This window comes from Pezoporus wallicus, unplaced genomic scaffold (assembly GCF_028554395.1).
Source record: "Pezoporus wallicus isolate ANWC-B61680 ecotype Strahan unplaced genomic scaffold, APGP_CSIRO_Pwel_v1 contig_749, whole genome shotgun sequence".
In the NCBI taxonomy this organism is placed as follows: Eukaryota; Metazoa; Chordata; class Aves; order Psittaciformes; family Psittacidae; genus Pezoporus; species Pezoporus wallicus.
This window is the reverse complement of record NW_026641327.1, coordinates 5,469,075-5,492,609: the sequence shown is the minus strand read 5'-3', so window position 1 is coordinate 5,492,609 and position 23,535 is coordinate 5,469,075. Positions and strand designations below refer to the sequence as shown.

Genomic DNA, 23,535 nt, shown 5'->3' with positions numbered 1-23,535 from the left:
AGTTTGTTTCCAGCCTAGCCAGATAAATAAATGGAAAAAATACAAACTGTGGCATCAGAAGAGGAGAAAAACAACCCTTAAGTGAAGAAAAAAAATTAATGTTAGGCCTCTTAGCTGGGCTATTTAGCAAGATCAAGTGGGCATCTGAAAGAGGCTAGGAATTTCAGGTCAGCTTTCCTGGCATACCTCTCAAGACTCAAGGACCCCTGTTGAATGGAAGGTAGGTGATTGGTTCAGGTAAAAGCATATCTGTGAGCAGTGAGAAAAAGCAGATTATAAGTATCTTAGTTTTGATATTACACTACAAATCTTCTGCGACTCCCACACCAAAACAGCAGCAACCACAGTTACACCTTCAGGTCCTGGGGGCTGTCATCCTCCAGGAACAGCAGACTGTGGTGGGAAAAAAGAAGGTGCTCAGAAGAAGCAGTATCAGTTATGCAGAGAAGACTACATCTCTCTTTCTGAGAGACCTTTAGTTCTGTAGATGAGAGGTGCAACCCCAACAGCATTGTCAGGAAATAAAAAGAACTGACTAATTCTCAGTGTCTACATGTCTGCCTGATGTAGTTTGCAGGTTAAAAACCCTACGCACTGCTTTGTTCTGACACTTCCCTTGATTTAGCAAAGGGCTTTGCTGAACTCAAATCCTGGAAAATAACTCAAGGAAAAAGACCTAAGAAATCCTGGCTTGAACTATGGAACACTACACACAACGCTTACATTTCTATAGTAATGTGGTTATTCTTTGTTAGTTCTGTTTCTGTTAGGTACCACTTGCACAACAAAACTACACTAGGGCATTATTTAGTGGTTGCAGACATATTTTTCAAAGCACTTGACAAAAACCACAGGAATGTAAAGGTCATTGTATTATGTGCATATCAACCAGATTAAAGCAAAATATAAAAAATCCATCCAGCCATAAAACAAAACATCAGAGATAATAGCGACAGGAGGTTCCATATAATACAATCAGTAGCTGAGATAGCAAAAGGAAGCGTGTACAGACCTCCAGAGACGATTTTGTTTAAAGGCACCAAGATGTCTCACAAATATGGATTAAGAGGACATGTGAGGATCATTTACGAACTGAGAAACCTAAACCCAGAGCCAGGCATACTTCATAGTAGCCTCAAAGGTGCACTGGCAGACATTAAGGAAACTCTATGCGTTTTATCACGTACATCCAAAATGTAAATCGACTCTCACAAAAGAATTCATGTTTGTGATACAGGAAAGAAGGAAAAATCTTTCTCCAGAGCAAAGGTGGGGTGGCCTTCTTGAAGAGCTGAAATGATGTAAGAGGATGCTTTTAGCCGCTGGTGCCAGCCTTTCTACAAGTACATCAGCTAGCCAAGTCTTTCATGAATCTGAGCATTTTCACCTGACAAAACATACTTTCTTTCATATATACTGCTTCTTTTGCTGAAGTAATCACTGAAGCACAAGCTCAGCAATATTGGAACTTCTCTCGATTGCCTATAAACTTAGAAAATATAATCAAAGCAGGAGAGGCAGCTACAAAAAGTGCATACACCAAGTGTGATCCATATTTAGTTTTCATAAATTGCAGACTGGCTAGAATGGAGAAGTGTTACAGGCTACACCTCAATAAACCTATCTTAACTATAAGGACATGTTTTATCTTTTATCCAAACTGGTGCTAGGAATCTTCAGGTGAGACAGAGCACACTTGTGATCTGGGGCTTCAGGAGCAGCCAAAATATTTCTGTGTAAATCTGCATCACACGAATAACTGAGAAGCACTGTAAGAAGGAGGAATGTCAGAAGAAACAGACTGTAGTCGTAGGAGCTTGTTACATGGATGGTCACATAATGGGGGACACCTTCTCCAGATCACAGGGAAATCAGGATGCAGGCTCAGTGGTGATGAGTGTAAAAGGCTCAGAGGGCTGAACCCTCAGGCACAGGTATAACCAGAACTAGCAGATCTACCAGTAGATGGTAGGCATCATGTCCATCTCACAGCAAAGCCCCACAGGGGTAGTGGAGCTGGGCAACTCAGTACCAAAGGGTTTGACAGATTTTCTCTGGCAAATCTCTGCTGGGCTGGGAAGTTGTTAAAAAGTCCAAAGGGAATACATCCTTATCCCTCAGCTTCTTCAGTCCGTATCCATCATCTCAGTTCAAATCCTTCTTCACAGGATGCGGGTCTTGACCCAAACCCTGCCTTTGTTAAAGCCTTCATTGTCATTGCCACTTTGCAAGTCTGTTTATGTCTAACTGAAATTCTGTATTGTGCTAACGATGATCATTAACAGGACTGAGGATAGCTCTCACATGTCCTGACCCCCGGCAATATTGCCAGACATTTCTTCTCACTACTTTATTGCTGTTCTGCTGAGCACACATGGCTGCTGTTAAAATCCCAGCCAGCTGCTAACAACTGCTGGGGTTTTCCCAGTTCATTAGGAGGCCACAAATAGTTTTAAATCATGAAGCTAATTAAGCAGAAATAAGACTGCCAAACAGTCTAGGCCTCAAAATACACATCTAGAAATTGCTGACCTGGTAAAAGACCACAGGAAAGAGTTCAGCACCATCTGCAGACTCTGCCTCAGCTCATCAGTTTCCCCTATGCACATATTTCAGTATTATTTTTATGAATTGCTACCTTGGTGTTCCTCAGTGCTGGCCAGGAAGGGTAGCTTTTAACATCACAGGTTGCTGTTAAAAAAGGGCCATCCACAAGCATTGTTCCCAGTTAGCCTATCAGATGAATGGCCTGCTGTGAACAGCATTTCCACATCTGCACAAAGCCTCCCCTCACTCCTAATAGAATGGATGTCCTGAGGCAACTTCTCTGATCACCCTGGTAAGAGCAAGAGGTGGATCAAGCTGTCCCTGTATCAGCAGGTAGACAAGGCAACCGATGCTTCGCACTAAGTAACCAACAAATTTTCATCTTGGTGATATGGACGAGGCCTGTAACAAGAATCTAACTCTGAGGGCTAGTTTTTAAGCATGATACAAACCCCAGTTCTTCAACACTGGAAGTTTCACAGTGCAAACAGCCACACGGAGACATCATCCAAGAGAGTTGGAAGCCAGCTTTGATACCTTGGGGCTGTGTTTAGCCCAGTGGAAGAAGCTTGCCTGAGGCTGTTCCTAGGAGGCTGTGCAGCTCGTGGCAAGAGATGTGCTCCCTGCACACAAGGTAATGAACACATCCCCTTCCAGCTGCCTCCGCAATCAGAAATGCAAGCAATGATGTGCTTACATAACAACACTCTGTACTACATGGATTTCTCCTAGGCATCTAATATGTTGGGTTTTTTTTTTCTCTCTGGGTTTGGCTGGTGGTTTTTTCCTCCAAATTCTTTGCCCTGTTACAGACATATACTGGAGCCGATTTTGGGAGAATATCTTCCAATTGGAAAGGAGACTGAATGCGTATTTCCTCCTCCCATATTTCTGTGGAAAGACAATGGAGCTCACTTTTTTCACAAGTGATAAAACTGACATGATTCATACCTGCTAAAAAAGCAGACCAAAATTCATTTAATACTAATTATAAATTGTATTATATATTAAGCCAAATTTAAGAAAAAATCTAGCATTGTTTCAGTAACTTGAGACTTCAAACCATTTAATCACACCACACCAGAAAGCAAAAATTGTTTTTTTTTAAGGAACAACAGCTTTTAAGAAACCAAATAGAAATAAGAGTTCTCAAGTTGAGAAAGGACATTTCTTCTATTTTTTTTTCTGGTCCTTGCAGACCTTCCTTGTAAGAAAAATATGGAAAATAAAATGCTTGGGGATTTTAAATTCTCAACTGCACCAGATTAAGAACTAAAATAGTTCTATTAAAAATTTTAAATAATGTATTTAAAATCACATGAGGAAAGAAATACTGTACCATCAGCATTTCTAAGAGAGGCGAGAGACTGTAGACTGTAAAATATAATAAGCAGCATCTCACTAAAGTCGATGAGAGTCAAACAAAGAAACAGCATTGGGAAACAGATGTTGGGATTCTCTTGCTCCCACAGAGTTCCAAATGCATTTCTAACTTCACTCCTCCTTTAACTACTCCTTTACAAACACAAAAGTATTGCTTAAGGTCATCTGTTGAGCTGTGCGCAAGATGAGACCCCAGGATGATCCATAGACAGGATTTGTTTTTTCTAGGTTGGTAAACAAAGACCCTTCAAAAAATGACTGTCAGAAACAATGGGAAAGACTGTGCCATGCACATCACAGCAACCTGAAGGACAAAAGGGTAGAACAGGGGATCTGTGTCACTTAGGAGGCTGAATGCAACTTGCTGTCCTACAGAAACACATTAGAAGATCCATTTATCAAAAGCTTTTGAGTAAATACAAATCTTATCAGTAAATCTACTCCCAGTTTGATTAAACAAGTAAGCAAACTGCTCCACTAGTCAGAAGCCAAGACCAGGAAACAGCTTTTTCTGGACCTGCAACTAGCCACAGTCCTGAATTTCAATTTCCTTCAGGGGTGGAAATGGAAGCTTAGAGTAATGGGAGAAAGAAACTTCCACCTTTCTCCTGGGATAAGCAAAACGTGGTTTAGGTTAAGGAGAGTCCTGAGATTTTCAATGTTGTGTTGTTTTTGCAAAACTGAACGCATTTGAAATTTATGAAACTCTTTGGCTACCAGCTAGAAGTAACAACAAATGACAGTGCTCATGTGAAGATGAGGAAGCTCCAAGAGGTTTTTTTATGCCTTAAGGGAATACAACATGTCCTTCCCAGCCCTCAGTTGCTGTTGCAGGTGCAGAGGACCACTGGGTTCCTTGTGACAGGCCACAGAATACAAGTCTCCACTCAGCCACCTCTTGATAGACCAGTCCTTGGGACTTTAGTTCGGATAGCACCGATTTACCAGGAAACTCTCAGTTCTTTCTAAAGTGAACAATCCATGTCCTCATGCAATGCTGCTCCAGCGCCACTGAACAGATCTTTCTGTGAGATGCTAAGTAAATAAAATAAATAAATACAGATGCCTGTATTTCTATGACAGCCCCTCCTTCTGCTCACCTACCCTTCCCATATCAGGACCACACACTGACAATAGGAAAGGGGCATGGACACAGCTAATTTTCACTTTATTTTTATGGGTGGGGTGAAAAGGGTCAAACTGTTGTTTCTCTCACTACAGGGCTTGGGACAGGAGTCATAGTGCTCTAGACTCTGGCTTTGCTAGCAGAAGGTTTCAAAACCAAAATACAGACACCTGTTTCACAAATATACGTTTGTTGTATGTGTCACATAGAGGCTGGATAAGTATGGCATGAAGAATTTAGTGACAATCATTTGGAACAACACAACTAATTCTTTTCGTCTTCATCCACTCACAAACACTCCAACTGTCACAGAAACACAGGCTGATAAAATCTTCATGCTGGAAACCCTTCTTTCCCTCTGGGTGTATTGTACACAGATAGAGAGTAGGGTTACAGTGCTAGTGTATTGCTTGAACCAACCTAATTCTCTCTGTGGATTTCCATCTTCCTCCTTTTTCACTAGGGCAAAACTAATGATTCTTAAGTTTGTCAATCCACACTCATTTGGAATAAGGTTTATTTATTCTGGCTTTACCTTTATGGTCTTCTTTTCCTAGCTCCATAGTACTCCCAAAGAGAGGAGGTTTGCAGTGCATTTTAATGGAGATTTTAGAGGTTTTGCAAACTTAGGAGGAGAATCATATCCACATACAAAAGGCAAGCTGAGCTGCTAGGTGCTAGAGGGGATGTCTCATTTGTGTGCTCGCCAGAGAATGCAACTGAGACAAAAAACCACCAAAATTCCCAAAGATTTATCAAAGCAATCTGTCTTAAGTAGCTGAAGTCTGCTGATCACTTTTCAAGCAAGCAAAATAAATAAATAAATAAATAGGGAATCTTGTTGCATCCCTTGGTGATTATACATTAATATGTATACATTTTCCCCCAGTAAGTTCCCCTCTATTTTAAGAATCTTATGCCAGAAATGCATTTTTGTAACTCTCATCCCATTCTTTTCCCAGTAAAATGTTAACACTTAAAGGAACTTTTTTTCTTTTACATCGATTTCCTATATGATTAGAAAAAGAATTATCTTGAATATCTGTTGGAGGCCAGGAATAAAAGCTTACAGAAGAGTTAAAAGGATAACTTGATATTCAGAAAACATTAGAATCAGAGCTAAGAGAGAGAGGAAAATAAATTGTAATAGGGCAAACGAGATAATGTGGGAGAATAGCTGGAGAGTTTCACTGAAGTCTTTAAAGACTGCAGATAAATACCAGGAACAGGGTAATAACCCAGGGAAATATAACCCTGTAACACAAGCAAAGCCGTGACTGTGGGGCTTCATGGGGTAAATAGGTGGATAGCAGTACAGGTGTAGAAAGGAATCAAAAGGGCAAAGATGGTATATTGTATCAAAGAAACAAAGAAGAAAAGGAGGAAAGAAGCAAAACAAGACAGAAAGAAACTTGCTCAAAAGGCTACAAACAGATGAAAGCCTGATTTTCTGAATAAGCCTAAATAGGTAGATGACCAAGTACTATGCTTAGAGGTGGACCTCCTAATCACAGGAATAAGGCAGGGAGACTACGTAGCTAACAGGAGCTTGGCAAAATCAAAATCTGAGGTCAATGGTGGGCTTTACATCCCTAGATACCTTCCAGATAACCAGTACTCTAGGGCTTATAATGTCATTTGGGAAATGTTAGGTGATTTTATACTTGTTTCAGAAGACAGAAGACCCTACTGTGGAGCAACTATTCCAGACTGGCTTGTAACTTCATCTAAAGCTTTGAAGTAACTGAATGAAAGTATCCAGAAACAGTAGAGCTTTCGTTTGTTTGCCTAGGAAAGGGAGAAAAACAAGAATGACAGAATAAGATTTAATTTCAGTTTCCTGTGCAGAAGCTGTCATTTAAGCCAGTTGAGATAAACAGCCTTGAAATGGTAATCCATTGGCCATTTCTCCCCCTCCTACTTTGCTAGGTTTTGAAACTAGAATAGGAATCAGGCTTCCAGATACACACATTTCCTCCTATTGTGGCTGCACTCTGGTAAAAGACAGAAATTCTCATCCATTTACCAACACTGCAATATTCACTCCAAAAGTATGAGCTAACAGTTGTATGGTGGCCTTTCTACTGGGGGTCACAACTCACATTCACTTTTAGCAGATCCCACTGATAGTTTTTTGAGTTACCAATGTCATTTCCCCTAAAGTCATGTCTGCTGAGCTCTATCCAGGCTCACTGGCCACCCTGACCTGGAGTTCACTTCTCTAATAACTCCCCCTGCTGCCATTCATTCTGTTTCTTCTGCCTTTGGCAGGTTCAAGTGCTTTCAAAACCTTTTAGCTGCCTATCCTTAGAGGTGCGGTGGGATTCATTGCAAGTTCAATAGCTGTGAGGACTTGGTTCCTGTGCTGACAGTTTTATACAGCTGCAGAAGTTTAAACTGCTATGAGAATCTGATGACTAGTCCCAACCCCAATGTTTTCCACCCAGGAGGCAGAAAATTTGATGTTCAAAGACAGGTAAGAAAAGAATGTAACTCTCCCATCCCAAAACTGCCTCAGTAGTAAATCTACGGAATTTAGGTTCACCAAGACCATCTCCCATTTCCGCGGGAGAAAGAGCCAACTTCCAAATTGCTGAGCTAAATTGTTAACTTCCATAAAACACTGGGTAACACAGGGAAATATAGTGTAACAATTCCTAAACCCATCCATTTGCTGTAAGGAACAGAGCCCAAGGGACACGCAAAAAAAGGAATGGAATACAGAGGGAAAACAAACAGTAAAATCAAGCTGGCAAAATACAATCTCAGTCCACCAGCTTGTCCAGCTTTTGTTTGCTGTTTTTTTGGAAACCTCTTCTATAAAAGAAAGCTACTAAATATACCACCACTACCTCTTTCCAAAGCCTTCAAATTACAACACAAAAATGTGCGTCCGAAGAAGTACATAAGTACATACACCCGTGTCAAAACTGTGAAAAGAGGGAAGAGCTTACTATTGCTTCTTGCCCTTTTATAAATTAAAATGAATCTCATCAGAAATGGCATAAACAACATAAGGAGAGAAACTCTGGAAAGCCTTGTTTTCTGCAGCAGTAAGCCAGAGCACACCATGCTCAGTTCTCTTCCACCCTGCAGCGTACTTGTCATCTCCAGGAACTTGACCCCAGATGAAAATTCCTCACACAGTTACGTTAGTGGTAGCAATTTACTACCACTTCCATTACATATAACTCACAAAATGAAAAGGAAGGCAATGAAGGATTGAGCTGACAGTTCTGAGTTTAATTTTCAAGCAATTTGGCAGTCATATGGAAGGTATTATGCGCTTGAAATCAGTCTTATTTGTTGTTGATATCCGTGTTTCATTCTTTGTAATGTTAAACACTAAAATCTGTTACAGCTTTGGAGCAAGAAGAAGCCATCACACTTAATTTAGGGTTCATGAGTTCCCACAAACTGGTATTACAACTATACAAATAAATACAGATTAATCCTATTGTGCATTAAAAAAGTGAAAAATAGCTGATATGTGTTTTTTCTCCCCATGCATTGCCAAGTTAGTAAATGAACAATTCACATGGAAATAGATGCAGCAGCTAAAAAAGCAGCTGTGTTAGAAATTACTTATGTGAACAAAGCAACATAACCTCACGAAACCTTCCCCAGATCTTTCCTGGGCACTCCTCAGCTGGTTTAAATTCATTCTTCATGTATTTAAATTAAAAAAAAAAAAAAATTAATAGGTCAAAGTGAGAGGGAGACTGAGAAAAAGGAACTTGACAAGTGAGTGGAGACTGAGGAAGAGGAATGTGACAGCCAATAAATAGGCTTATGGGCTCTAAAAAATTCAATAACTGTCTGAGAGTACTAAGCTAAAAATTATCAGTCTAGAAAGTACTAAGAACACTATAGGAAAGCAGCTAGTAAGCTGATGAAGCTAGAATTGCAGAGGATGCACATTAAGCCTGGCTCAAGACAGAAAAGATCTCTATCCTGGTAGGGTACCTTACCCTGGTGCCAAACTCACATGGATATAATGATATGCGCAGTTTATATGAGGACATAGGATCCAAGAATGCCTCCTAGCAAGGAACTTCTGCCAAGTTGTTCTCCATTCACACTGGTGACAGAAATTGTTATTACTATCAAAATTACAATTGCAAGATTTCTCAAACTTAGATTTATTTAAACATAAGGCTTTTGTAGGTGAATTACAGGATCTATTTACTTGCCATAGATGTAGAATTTACCTATAGACATGAAAAAGCAAGTAAAATACTCTAAAAAGCCAAGTATTCCAGGAAAATTTGGGGTTTTTGGTGGGGCCACAATGAGGATTGACAGTGACATCAGTTAGAAAGGGAACTTTGCAAAGCTGAAAACTATGTAAGGAATTATTTACCATCACACATCATCTTTAGCCAGCAAAAATGAAGTGACAGACTGTTACAGGATGAACTGCCAACACAACCAACATCCTTCCTTCAAAGTGTCTCTGCTCAACTATATTATGTATCTGTGTAATGGAAAAAAAATTCGTATTGCAGTAACAATTTAGCAATGGTAATAACAACTTACAATATTAGCCCCAGTAAAATGAGCTGTTGCTAAGCAGGAGAAAAACTTGTTGCATAAGCAACTTTTAACTCATCACTGTGAACTTAACCAGGTTGAAACAATTGGAGCTGGCAATGACTTATTTACCTGGGTGTCGCGGTTTAAGCCCAGCTAGTAACAGAATCATGCAGCCACTTGCTCACTCTCCCCCTTCTTCCTTGACACCATACCTGTAGGTTTATGACCAGGTGTAGACAGACTCCATAATCGTGATTTCAGTGCCAGTGCCCAAGGGACCCACAGACAGCTGAACCCAGGACACTGGGACAAAGCAGCAGTTCCCTTGCCTGCAGAAAATTTGCTAATGACCAAGACCTCCTCTAGCACTGGGACCAGACAGGTCCCAGAAATCAATGTCCACAACTTATGTTGAGATCTGCCAGAGCAGTGGAGCAAGTTTCCACTGACTGCACACTGCCATCAAAAAATCTCAGGGGACAGAGCAAGTTACTACTGTAATTCACATCTGAAATGCGTCTTATTGCCTAAAAACATGTCAGGATGGTGCACCACTAGATACACCACTAATTCCTTCATCCTCAGGGAGGACTGTTTGACACAGATGCTAAGGAAGGTAGACATGGAATACTGCAGCTGAGCTCAGAATCACCAGAATGTCCTCCTGGGCTGTAGCTAGTTCAGAAAGAACTAGCAAGGAAACAAAAAGAAAAAAACCAAAAACCCTCCAAACAAACAACATACACCCCAGCCCCAAACAGGTTGAAATGGGAAACAGGGAAGTTAGGACTTTGAATCACAATTGGGAAGCTGCAAAGTGGCTTTAAGAGATCTCATCCTCTTTCAATTTCACTTCTCTCTCAGTTTTCTGGTTCTCATTAAGGAACACCTTAAGCTGCTTGTGTTGTCACTGGGCAGCAATTTACAGCTGGGCATACTTAGATAACCTCACTTGTGTTTCAGCTCACGTGCACAGAGCTCTGAACTACAGAGGCTCAGGAACTGTATACAACCATAGGAACCATCCTATGCAAGTGGGAACTTCTCCACAGAAGTAAAGACAGCTGAAGACAAGAACTACTACAGTTATCTCAGGTTATACCATCCAAAACTCTCACTCAAACGAGTGGAATAAATATTTCTTCAACAGCAATCCAGTTGTGTGGCTAGCTTGACCTAGGTATGTTTTTTCCTCCCCAAAAATATGCTATGATTAAAGCCTTGTACAGTTTCCTTTTATGTCTCTCTCCTCCCAGGCTGCCACTACTTAGGTAATGCAACAATCTTAAAACAGAAATCTCTGGGTTTCACACCTTATTAAAGGTTAGAACTCACTCTGAGTCAGTTCGGTCTCATGCAGGGATAAAACAGATTATGGTAGAAAACATGCCAATATCTAAGCAGGGGATGGAAAGACAAACTCTACCATTAGAAATCATAACTTATTCTTTCAGTTGAACAGATAGCACTGTTTCAGGCAGGCACAATCCTCACTTTGCTTTCTGTTTTGACTAAGTAGTGAAAAGATTCTGTATATAAAAATACCTTCTTAATGTACCTCTTCCAGCAGCTGTTGCTTTCTTTTTCCTGCATATATTTCTTTCAGCATCACTAACCATTATCTGAAATGCAGCAAAGGCACAGCTTTCACAGGTGCGTTTCTAAAACTAGAAAAAACCAGAAAAGATGTAATTAAGCTAAAAAAAAAAAAAGAGGTAAAATAACAGTTGCATGTTCAGTAATAGCATTGTGGCATTTTGTGGGGTCCTTTGAGTAGAGACTTATTACGCCCAGGTAAGTCACAGAAACTTATCTCTTAAATTGTGCATGGTGGTTAGAATATCAGCAATATCCTAAAATGCTGTAATGTGCTAAGGAGCAGTGAACAAGAGTGCAAAGTTCCATTTGCAACGTTACTCTTCTCTGCTATCAATATTATTCTTTCCTGAAGTTTTCCCATTCCAACACAAAAAAGTACATCTCTGGATTCCCTTCTCCAGTATTCTGATGTTTTATTAGCATTCCCCAGTGCATACTAATAAAATACAAGACTCATGCCTTCAACTTCAAAACACTCCAGAAAAACTTATTGCTAATTTTTTTGTCTTGGTAACATTTTCAGCTTTGAAGCCCATTCATTTTGGCTCCTTCTGCACCATCTTACATACAAAGAACGCATCCCAAACCCAGTCATAGAATCATAGAATAGTTAGGGTTGGAAAGGACCTTAAGATTATCTAGTTCCACGCCCCCTGCCGTGGGCAGGGACACCTCACACTAAACCATGCCACCCAAGGCTCTGTCCCCTGGCTCCAGAGAGGGAGCATTCACAACTTCCCTGGGTAACCCATTCCAGTGCCTCACTACCCCAACAGGAAAGAATTTCTTCCTTATATCCAGTCTAAACTTCCCCTGTTTAAGTTTGAGCCTGTTACCCCTTGTCCTAGCACTACAGTCCCTAATCAAGAGTCCCTCCCCAGCATCCCTGTAGCCCCCCTTCAGATACTGGAAGGCTGCTATGAGGTCTCCACGCAGCCTTCTCTTCTCCAGGTTGAACAGCCCCAACTTTCTCAGCCTGTCTTCACACGGGAGGTGCTCCAGTCCCCTGATCATCCTCGTGGCCCTTCTCTGGACTTGTTCCAACAATTCCATGTCCTTTTTGTGGATGTTGAGGACACCAGAACTGCACACAATACTCCAGGTGAGATCTCATGAGAGCGGAGTAGAGGGGCAGGATCACCTCCTTCGACCTGCTGGTCACACTCCTTTTGACGCAGCCCAGGATATGGTTGGCTTTCAGGGCTGCAAGCACACTGAAGTGGGCTCATGATCATTTTCTCATCAACCAACACCCCCAAGTCCTTCTCCACAGGGCTGCTCTGAATCTCTGCCCAACCTGTAGCTGTGCCTGGGATTGCTCCGACCCAGGTGTAGGACCTTGCACTTGCCATGGTTAAACTTCATGAGGTTGGCATCAGCCCACCTCACAAGCATGTCAAGGTCCCTCTGGATGGCATTCCTTCCCTCCAGCCTATCAACCGAACCACACAGCTTGGTGTCATCAGCAAACTTGCTGAGGGCGCACTCAATCCCACTGTCCATGTCAGCGACAAAGATATTGAACAAGACTGGTCCCAACACCAACCCTGAGGGACACCACTCATTACTGGTCTCCAGCCGGACATTGAGCCATTGACCAAAACTCTTTGTGTGCAGCCATGCAGCCAGTTCTTTATCCACCGAGTGGTACATCCATCAAATTGGTATCTCCCCCAATTTAGAGACAAGGATGTTGTGCTGGACAGTGTTGAATGCTTTGCACAAGTCCAAGTAGATGATAGCAACTGCTCTACCCCTATCCATCAGTTCTGTAGCCCCATCATTTATGCTGCATTCCTGTTTGTCTTAAATATTGTGTACCCTCAAGGAAATAAAACCAAAAACAGTCAAGTCAGTCAAATGGTCTCTCAGTCCCATCCTTTTGCAATTCATCCCCTTAGAGGATAATCTTTCAAGTCAGAAACAATCTAGCCTTCATGGTTTAGACCCAGATGCACGTAAGCCCCATGCATCCAGTTGCTCGCTCCCTCCCCAGTCGGGTGGGGGAGAGAATCAGAAGAGTAAAAGTGAGAAAACTCATGGCCTGAGATAAAGAAAGCTTAATAGGTAAAGCAATAGTCATGCATGCAAGCAAAGCAAAACCAGGAATTCATTCACCGCTTCCCATGGTCGGGCAGGTGTTCAGCCATTCCCAGGATAGCACGGCTCCATGATGTGTAAACAGTTACCTGGGAAGACAAACACTAGCAGCCTGAATGTCTTCCTCTTTCTGCTTTTCCCCCAGCTTTATATGCTGAGCATGATGCCATATGGCATGGAGTATCCCTTTGGTAAGTTGGGGTCAGCTGTTCCAGTTGTGTCCCTTCCCGGTTTCTTGTGCACCCCCCGCCAGCTCACTGGTGAGGGGCTGTGAGAGGCACAAAAGGCCTTGGTTTTGTGTAAGCACTGATAAGCAGTAACCAAAACATCCCTCTGTATCAACACAATTTTCAGCAGAAATCCAAAACCAGCCCCATACTGGCTACTGTGAAGAAACTTAATCTTATCCCAGCCAAAACCAGCACAAAAGCGTACACCACTCATGTTGCACTGTGTTTAATGCTTCATCTCCTCATAAGACATTAGCTGAGACTGCAATATGAATGTTAAAACACAAGCCTCAACTTCCTGAGTTTTGAGAATTAAACTGAAATGGGATAGTATGTTAGCACGTATGTCCCAGAAGTCACAGTTCTGGACTGAAAAAGGGAGTGTTTAGTAGCCCCAAAGGTCAACACTGATTTTATTTGGCCAGACAAATTTCTCTTTCTGAGACATGACAGGCCTTTGAATGACAGCTCCCATGAGCTGTAATGTAGCAGGAGATCTTTTATGTCAGGACCTTAAAAACAGGAAGGAAAATTAGTCAGAAATCTAAAAGATTTGAGCACAGAACCTTTGAATTTGATTAGAAATGCAGCAGCACTAATCGCATTGCAGCAAGCTAGAGAGAGATCTTTCCAATATTGTCACCAACACCCACTGACCAGCATGACAGAGAAACTCATGTGGTGACACTCAGACCAGCTCTCTGATATTTGCTGTTCAATGAGCCAGGACTCTATTGCAAGCCAGCCTTGGTCTGAGAGGTGGCTGGCTGCCAAATTCAGCACCCACATGAGCATTCCTGCCCTGCTCTTGGAATCAGCTCTAGTGAGATAAAGTACAGCATCTTTGATGATAGGGGCAGAGAGTTAACAGGCTGTGCTGAATTCACGCTAGCTTCACACTGAGCTCGCTCAGGTATGTCTGCACTGGGTAATAAGGAGGAGGAACATCTAGTGACTCAGTTGCTCCAGATGGAGCCAGCACGGTAAGAGATCTGAAACTGTGTATTCAGCACCAGGCTTGAAGAATCACTTGAAAATGGGAGCAGTAGAGAACAGGAACAGAGCTCTGCAACCTCTCAGTAAGTCCTTCCAAATCCAGACTATCTTCTTGTATATTGCGCTCCTCAATATGTCCTGCAACATCCCTCCCTTACAGGTTGCGGGGACACCAGTTGGCAGACTACATACTCTCACAGTGCACAAAAAGGCACACACAGAGGGATATGTCCACCCTGAAGGCAGTTAAGCTTTGGGATGTACCTTGCAGGCCTGCTTTGCCAATCTGCCCCTAAGGACAGCAGCAGTGTATGCTGTGGGTCCTCTCCTGCTTGCTTTTTCTTCAAAAGGAAGCATGGCCATACAAGGGGATGATGTGTACCTAGGATCACTCTGTGATGAGCAAAGCATAACCTGGGTGCACACCAGATGACTACAAGGCACACAAGGAAGGGCACCCATCTTGCCATAGAGGCACAGATAAACACAGTCTTGAGGGTGAGATAGTGGTGGGTGTTGGGGCAAGGGAAATGTAGAGACATACAGAGCTGCCCACTGGAGTGGTGGGTCAGCAGTGTGTCAGCAGGGAGCATCTGAAACAGTGGGGAAAAGGGAGGGTAATACAGCCCACGGGCTTTTTTGCAGTGCAGTAACCTGCACGGAGTGCCTTACTGTGAGTAAAGGACACAACACTTTCCTACAGGAGTGCAGCACTTGCCGCCTAAGTAGCTAGAAATAAAAAGCTGTGCAAAAGGCAGGTGCAACAACAGGAAGCTGCAGTCACACAGAGGGATCTGCTGGTGGAATTACACGGCTTGCCTGGGTGAAACAGTCATCTCTATGCCAAGGCTCACCAGTGCGGGTAGCCAGCTGGCCCTACTTGGTTAGGTTAGAGCTACTTCCACTTTCCTAACCAGGGAAGTGGAAGCCACGCAGACACAGATCCCTTCACCTCTTTTATGAGTATATAACAAAGGAGCTCAGCAAAGCGTGGTCTGAAATAAACACACATCCTGCTAAGTAACTCTTGCTGGTAGCATCGTTCACTCTACAGAATATAGTGCTGGGGTCACTTGCATAACAAACTGTGCTTTATCATCAAATTTCTGATACTTTTACTAGCACAGAAAAATAAAGCCAGATGGCAAGAAAGTATCCTCACCAGGACCCTACTGCATGATAAGAGCATACATTTCTCTTCCTAGCCCCTCTACACTGTAATGACTGCAACCTTATCCGCAAAGATATGCATTGTCACAAGATGGGTAGAAATTTACCATGAAAAGGGCAAGTTCTGTTCAATTATCCTCAGCTGAAAGTTGCAGTGTCAATTACAGATCCTTTTTTCCCCTCCTGATATGAATAAGGACATGAACGAGTGGTGTCCCTCAGGGATCAGTGTTGGGACTGGTCTTGTTCAACATCTTCCTCTCTCACATGTACAGTGGGATTGAGTGCGCCCTCAGCAAGTTTGCCAATGACACCAAGCTGTGTGGTTTGGTTGATACGCTGGAGGGAAGGAATGCCATCCAGAGGGACCTTGACATGCTTGTGAGGTGGGTTGATGCCAACCTCATGAAGTTTAACCATGCCAAGTGCAAGGTCCTACACCTGGGTCAGAGCAATCCCAGGCACAGCTACCGGTTGGGCAGAGAAGAGATTCAGAGCAGCCCTGCGGAGAAGGACTTGGGGCTGTTGGTTGATGAGAAAATGAACATGGGCCGGCTTCAGTGTGCGCTTGCAGCCCCGAAAGCCAACCGTATCCTGGGCTGCGTCAAAAGGAGTGTGACCAGCAGGTCGAAGGAGGTGATCCTGCCCCCCTACTCCGCTCTCATGAGACCTCACCTGGAGTATTGTGTGCAGTTCTGGTGTCCTCAACATCCATAAAAAGGACATGGAACTGTTGGAGCAAGTCCAGAGAAGGGCCACGAGGATGATCAGGGGACTGGAGCACCTCCTGTGTGAAGACAGGCTGAGAAAGTTGGGGCTGTTCAGCCTGGAGAAGAGAAGGCTGCATGGAGACCTCATAGCAGCCTTCCAGTATCTGAAGGGGGCCTATAGGGATGCTGGGGAGGGACTCTTCATTAGGGACTGTAGTGACAGGACAAGGGGTAACGGGTTAAAACGTAAACGGGGGAAGTTTAGATTGGATGTAAGAAGGAAATTCTTTCCTATTAGGGTGTTGAGGCCCTGGAATAGGCTGCCCAGGGAGGTTGTGTTCAAGGCCAGGTTGGACGAGGCCTTGGGTGACATGGTTTAGTGTGAGGTGTCCCTGCCCACGGCAGGGGGCGTAGAACTAGATGATCTTAAGGTCCTTTCCAACCCTAACTATTCTATGATTCTATGATTCTATGAATAGGTCATTCATGGAATCAGCCACCAACCAGAGAAACAAGGTTCTTACTATAGATGAAAGAGAATGTTAATTAAAGTTTTAGCATACAATACATGAAATAGAAAATAATAATAATAATAAAAGCCAGGATACAAGAGATTCCTGTATTAGAGAGCAGTGTAGGGGAGAGGGACCTGGGGGTCCTAGTGGACAACAGGATGACCATGAGCGTGTATTAGAAGGGCGGTGGTTAGTAGGTCGAGAGAGGTCCTCCTTCCCCTCTACTCTGCCCTGGTGAGACCGCATCTGGAGTATTGTGTCCAGTTCTGGGCCCCTCAGTTCAAGAAGGACAGGGACCTGCTGGAGAGAGTCCAGCGCAGGGCAACGAAGATGATTAAGGGAGTGGAACATCTCCCTTATGAGGAAAGACTGAGGGAGCTGGGTCTCTATAGTTTGGAGAAGAGGAGACTGAGGGGTGACCTTATCAGTGTCTATAAATATATAAAGGGGGAGTGTCACGAGGACGGAGCCAGGCTCTACTCAGTGGCAAACAATGATAGGACAAGGGGTAATGGGTACAAACTGGAACACAAGAGGTTCCACTTAAACTTGAGAAGAAACTTCTTCTCAGTGAGGGTGACGGAACACTGGAACAGGCTGCCCAGGGGGGTTGTGGAGTCTCCTTCCCTGGAGACATTCAAAACCCGCCTGGACGCATTCCTGTGTAACATTATCTAGGTGTTCCTGCTCCGGCAGGGGGATTGGACTAGATGATCTTTCGAGGTCCCTTCCAATCTCTAACATACTGTGATACTGTGATTAAAGGGAAACTGTACGCAAAAAAATGTGATTTTAAATTGAGGAGGAAAAAGCATTGAAGAAAATAGATTTTTATTTTAAATAAAAATGTTTATTTGAAGAATACCATCAGGTAGCTAATGGAAAAGAAGTATTCCTAAATTCAGGATCCAGGTTCTTCAATTTTAAACTGTTAAAATTTTAGTTTAAAATTGAATAAGGTTTTAGGATATTAGGAAAAATTTCTTCACCAAAAGGGTTGTCAAGCACTGGAACTGGCTGTACAGGGCACTGGCTGAGACACCATCCCTGGAGGTGTTGAAAAGGCATATAGATGTGGTGCTGAGGGACATGATTTAGTGGTGGACTTGGCCATGTTAGGCTAAAAAGTTGGACTTGATGATCTTAAAAGCCTTTTCCAACTACCAAGGGAACAGGATCTTTTTCTCTCAATTGTTATCACTGATACAAAGTTATCTCAGTCTACACAGGGTAACTGTATAAGTTAAGAATGTTATCAGTAAATAAATTGACTTTTGTTCTAGATAACAAATATATTTATTAGCTGCTTTGTGACCCGATTCCTGACTTCTGTCCAAGGAGAGTTTTTCCTCATTTTTTATTTCTTCATCTTCTTATCTCCAGCATTTCCCAGTCATCCCATTTCCTACTAGCAAAATTTAAGCTAAACTTCACATGTGCTGTCTTGAGTTATTATTCACATTTGCTAAGCTGCCACTCATACAGCTCTTTTTCTTAAAACTATCTTGTGTATTTCTTCTACTACCTTACACTAGACAATACATTTTAGCTTCCTAAAAAGTTATGCTGAAACATCAGGCTTATACTCAATTCTCTGGCCACTGCGATAGCACAAAGCAGAGAAGTCTGGGAATTAAACCAAACAGTACCAGCTGCACATGTCCTCACTGAGTATTTATCAAGTAAAGGCACTTCTCATTACACAACTAAAAGTGTTTGTAAATACGGTGCTCCCTCCACTTGTGCTCTGACAAAGGAGTCTTCAGATGCAGCTACTGTTCCTGAAATGTGTTTATAAGGCCTCTCCAGAGCATAGTTATTTGCACTTCACTACTCACAGAAGCAAGCATGGTCACTTTATTCCCTCAGTAAAAGCAAACCTCACTCCATAAACCAAATGTCCATTCTGCAGTTGTTTTGGATTAAAATAAAAATCGAATTGTCACCAAAGAATGTCAAGAGGCAAATACAAAAATCCTCAAAACCTGAAACAATTATATGAAAAATCACCAGGATAGAAATTTCATTTTTTAGATACAGAGGGTGGTGGTTCCCCCCCTACCCCAAAGAAAAATGATTTTGCTAGTCCAGATACCAGCATCTGTCTGAGCTCAAGATAATTCCTAGTCTCATTGCTGCCATCACAGCTGTGCCACTCCTGTTACCCCTGAATTCTAGAGAAGAGCAGCACTGAAACTGTCAAAGAAACTGTTTTAGTCAAAAGCTGCTGGGATCCCAAAACCCACTTTTCATTTAAAGGGTTCATATACACATATTTCAGTGTTTCCAATGGAAAAACTCCAAAATTTCTGTTACTCCTTTTGGCTGCTTATTTGTTTCTTTCTCAAGCCAGTTAGAAATTGCAGCTAATTTCATCTTTCTATGTACAGTAATAACAGTACATCAGCTACTTATCACTATCTTTTGTAAAATACATGGTGGATCACAGCTTCAGGAATCAGAGTGTCCAGGAAGAGTTAATGGTGCTGTCTTTAGCTAGCTTCCTATCTTTTCCTACTCATTAGATCTCTCAACTTCCCTTGCATTGCTGAACAGCTGATCTGGGGTACCCAGATCTGTTTTCCAGTCCATGCTGTTGAGCAATCCTGGACCAGGAGTTCCCTCAAGCAACAAATGCAGAAGAAACCGGGAAGAAATCTCTGGTCTGATGTTTCAGTCCAAGAGTGCCACCTGCCCAACAGCTGTGAAGAGCCCATACTGAGGACAGAAGTGGGATTGGGCTGGAAACAGGATTTCATAGTTACAATGTCAGTAAGCGACAAACCCAGCCATACTGACCTAGATCAGCAATTCCTACCATTATGTAAAAAAGTCTAAAGTGCTTGACATATGCACCATTGCTAAATAGAAGCAGAGTATTATTTCTTCCAATCTCCGGCACTACCGAGGCTAAGCAGTAGTCATCTTGGCCACCACACAAACAGAAAAGGCAGTTCTATCTTCTTTCCTACTCTATGTCCCTCCAGATTAGGCACAACAGGTATGTGTTTTAGCACTTACACACCTGTCCTTTTTGCAACCAAAACCATAGGTAGCTTCAGAGAAAAGTGACAGAGAAAAATCCCATCTCCTCCTTTCTTCATATCCAGACACAATCTTCAAGAACTTTTGCTAGCTACACCAATCTACCCTTGCTGCTTTGAAATCCACATAGAAAATTCAAGGAAAAATAATCTCTCTCCCATTCTCTTTCTTACTCACACCCACATACCCAAACAAGTGTCTCTCCATAGTCCCTGCACCTGCCATAATAAGACATAAGAAAAAGAAGAGTTCCTGTGATCTCTTCTGTTGTTTTTGAGAGAATACAGCATGGAAAAAGCTCAGGTCTAAACTCAACCATAGGAGACCCACGTCAAATGTCACTAGGTAAGAAAACTGCTCCCTGGTTTAGCTGACATTACCTGGACAGTCTGAGAGACCAGATTAAATCCAAGGGACAGAAAACAAAACTAAAAAGCTCCATATGAGTACAGCTGATGGTCCTGTGGGGCTGGCTGAAGGCTGATTTTTGCAGGTGCAGGTAATATGGCAAGGAATTATTAACAGCCTTCTAATTCAGCCTGTACTTAATTGTTTTAAAATTCTTTGTGGGCTAGACCAGGCTAACTAAACTGTTTAAGCAGTGTCCTAATTCACACAGGAGCAGCTGACATTGTCAAACCAATGACTGTGTATAGCTAAGACTGCAGAGTACTGTAGAACTGTAGAATATTGTAAGGGAAAAGCCCAAGTTTCACAAGCCTAGGAGAGATTGGTGGGAAGAGCAGTTTTCAGGCATGGTTCTAGGCTGCTAGCTCTAAACATTTGGAGAACTTACCTTAGTCACACAAGCAACCCAGGTAAGAAAGCTGTTTTCTGCAATGGATGTGGGAGAAGCATACTGCATTTCCAGCAACACCCCCATCCATCCTTGATTAAAGATATCCCTGTAACAGAAGCACCATCTTCAGGACAGTGCATACAGTGGGAAATTTCAGTTTGGAAAATATTCAGAAGCTTAGCAAGTACTCTTGCAAGAGAAAACTAGAACAAAAGCTGCAAGAGAGGAAGAGCTGAACCTTCCGCAGGCCCCAGTTAAGAGAGTGAGAAGCTCAATCTCCCTTTTCTTTAGTTCCTTCATTCCTCTCCTTTTGGACACCTGTCTTAGCTACCTGGAATCAGCTGAGATAATGCCAGAATAAGCCTGGAATGCACATGAGAGATCATCTATTTCACTTGCTTTCTATAGAGAATATGCACATACTGTTTTCCGAAAAGTGTGGACTCTGAAAAGCTGAACTATTCCAGCACATTCACTGAGGGCTGGTGTCTTTAATGTAATCAGTGGCATTAACTACCAAAAACCCAGGTGCTGCTGGTATTTACTGAGCAAGATCTTCTGCATAGCATTGCAAGGGTTCTTAAGTGTATGTTTTTCAATACCCTGTTGGCAATATTGAGGTTTTGAGTGAATTAAAAGATTTTATCCTTGTAGTAACTAATAATTTAAGTAATTGGCTGGTGAACAAAATTAAATGAGTTATAGGCCAGTTAATACAGTCAATACTCTCCTTTTAGCACAGAAAGTGGTACTCGTTTTGTTTCTGTTGGGCAATAAAGCCACACAAAGAGCTAGGCTAACATATCAGAGTGTGCACTGCTTGGCATCAAACAGCTTGATCAGATAATATCATTTGTTTTACAAGCATCATATGACAGCCCAGGTAACAGTACCAGGCCTGCAGTGATGTAAGGAAACTTGCAAATAGAATAAGGTCCCCAGATATGCCATGGAAATAAGTGAACAGGCAATTTTTAAGGTCTATATATAAATTAAATTAGTTAGGAAGTTATAAAACAAAAAAAAAAACAAAAACCAAACCAAAACCAAGGCAGAGGTATAACTTTTTGTCATTTTCCCCTTCTCCTTTCCATTCCAATTCCCCAACCCACAGTCATCTATGCCTGTCATTCACTGAATCCTGCCAAGTCCAGAAAGATGAGAGTGTAATAAAATAGTAGACTTGCAAACACATTTTGCTTTGTCTTAGCGTGCTTACTTTGCTGCTCTATATTTGACAAGTTGGTGTATGTCCCATTGTGTTTCTACTGAGCAAGCAGAGACATTCTGTGCTCATTTTTATGTAACTTTTCAGAGGGTAGAACTAATTACTTCTACCTTTATCTGCTTTGCAACCACATCAGCATATGCTGCATTGTTACCTTACAATGCAATATGACTTTTAGCTATATTTCCTTTAAATAGACCTCCACGTATGATGACTCTCATTTAAGTAGCATGATAGCATTAAAGTCATTCATATATTCTCCTCCCCCCCTGCTTTATTTCTACACCTATGGACTTTATCCTCAAATACTCTACAATTCACAGTTTAGACTGGAATTTGAATAGCATGCTGACCTATTGTTATCTAAAATACACTCAAAAGCTGCACTGAAAAGGACAATTACATTGAGACTGTTTCCTTTCTGTTTCTTCTCCCTCTGTGTGTGACCTGTTGTGCCTTCCCCTGCTCATTCTCATGCAGTTCATGTACTCAGAAGGATTAGATCCCCAGAGAGAGGGGAGTTCCAGGTATATTTCTTTCAGCATTACACCATTTCAACATATACAGTAGAAAGCATCAGACTGGCACTGCTGCTGCTCCCCTTACAGGGCTGACCTCCCACATACAGCATTCTGGATTTAGTGATCTACATTGACTGATACACATACTGACAGCCACGTGTAGCCCTCAGTAAAATAGGAGAGTAAAATAAAAAATAGAAAATAGGAATTAGGAAAGAAGCTTTTTTCTTTCAATTTTCTTTCTTTCTTTCTGAGTGCTTAGAGAAAGAATGTTAAAGAAATAACTGTTTGCAGGAAATCCTCCTTTGCATAGTGGATTTCTAATAGACCTGAAGTAGGTCAAGAGACCCAGAACCTTGCCTTGCATGCAAGGCATGCCTAGCATGTTCTAAAAAGAAAAAGGTTCCTCAGTCACACACCTTGTTTTTCTATTAAGATGTCAGTATCCCTCAGTACCTTCCTTCATCTTCTCCTTTTCAGAGAAAAATTCTTGGTAAACAAATAAATGAGCATGTCTGTAGAATCTGCTAGTCTCCCAGATCTAAGCTTAAAGAAAATGTCAGTGATACAGAGTTCTACATTATACAGTATCAAATACTCCCTTAGTCTGACTAAAGCTGTGATTTTTTTTCTTAGACCATATGACTGGCAGAGTCATAACTCTATCAGTGTTGAAAAGATGAGGGCTGTGCAATTTTCATCTTGTGATGAGACAACGGTTGTTCCATAAAAATAAGTGCCAACACTGTAATGGATCAGCAGCTGACAGCAGACCCTGTGTTCCATTTTAGTCCTGGTTTTCCGTGCTTATCTTGGGAAATATTCAATATCCCACTCACCTCTTCCTTTCCCCCTCTCACTTTCTTCAGTTTTTTTATTAAGTGTGTGCTCTACACTTGCAATCTGATAGCTAAACCCCATCCCTCAGTGCAGCTACACTTCTATTAAAACTATGTCGTCCAGCTACATACTGCTCCCCCTTCTATAAGAAAGATGTCCCAGTTGCATTAAAACCTCTTCCTACAAAGCC

General features: G+C 42.1%; 1 long non-coding RNA gene across 1 annotated transcript; it reads right to left on the bottom strand.

Annotated features, from left to right (window-relative positions):
* Positions 1-273: 273 nt before the first annotated feature.
* Positions 274-21,217, bottom strand: LOC130606604 (uncharacterized). The gene is made up of 3 exons (XR_008974023.1): positions 20,754-21,217; positions 19,938-20,029; positions 274-393 (listed from the first exon to the last, which is right to left on the bottom strand). It is a non-coding gene; the product is annotated as an uncharacterized LOC130606604 (long non-coding RNA).
* Between the last annotated feature and the right edge of the window lie 2,318 nt (positions 21,218-23,535).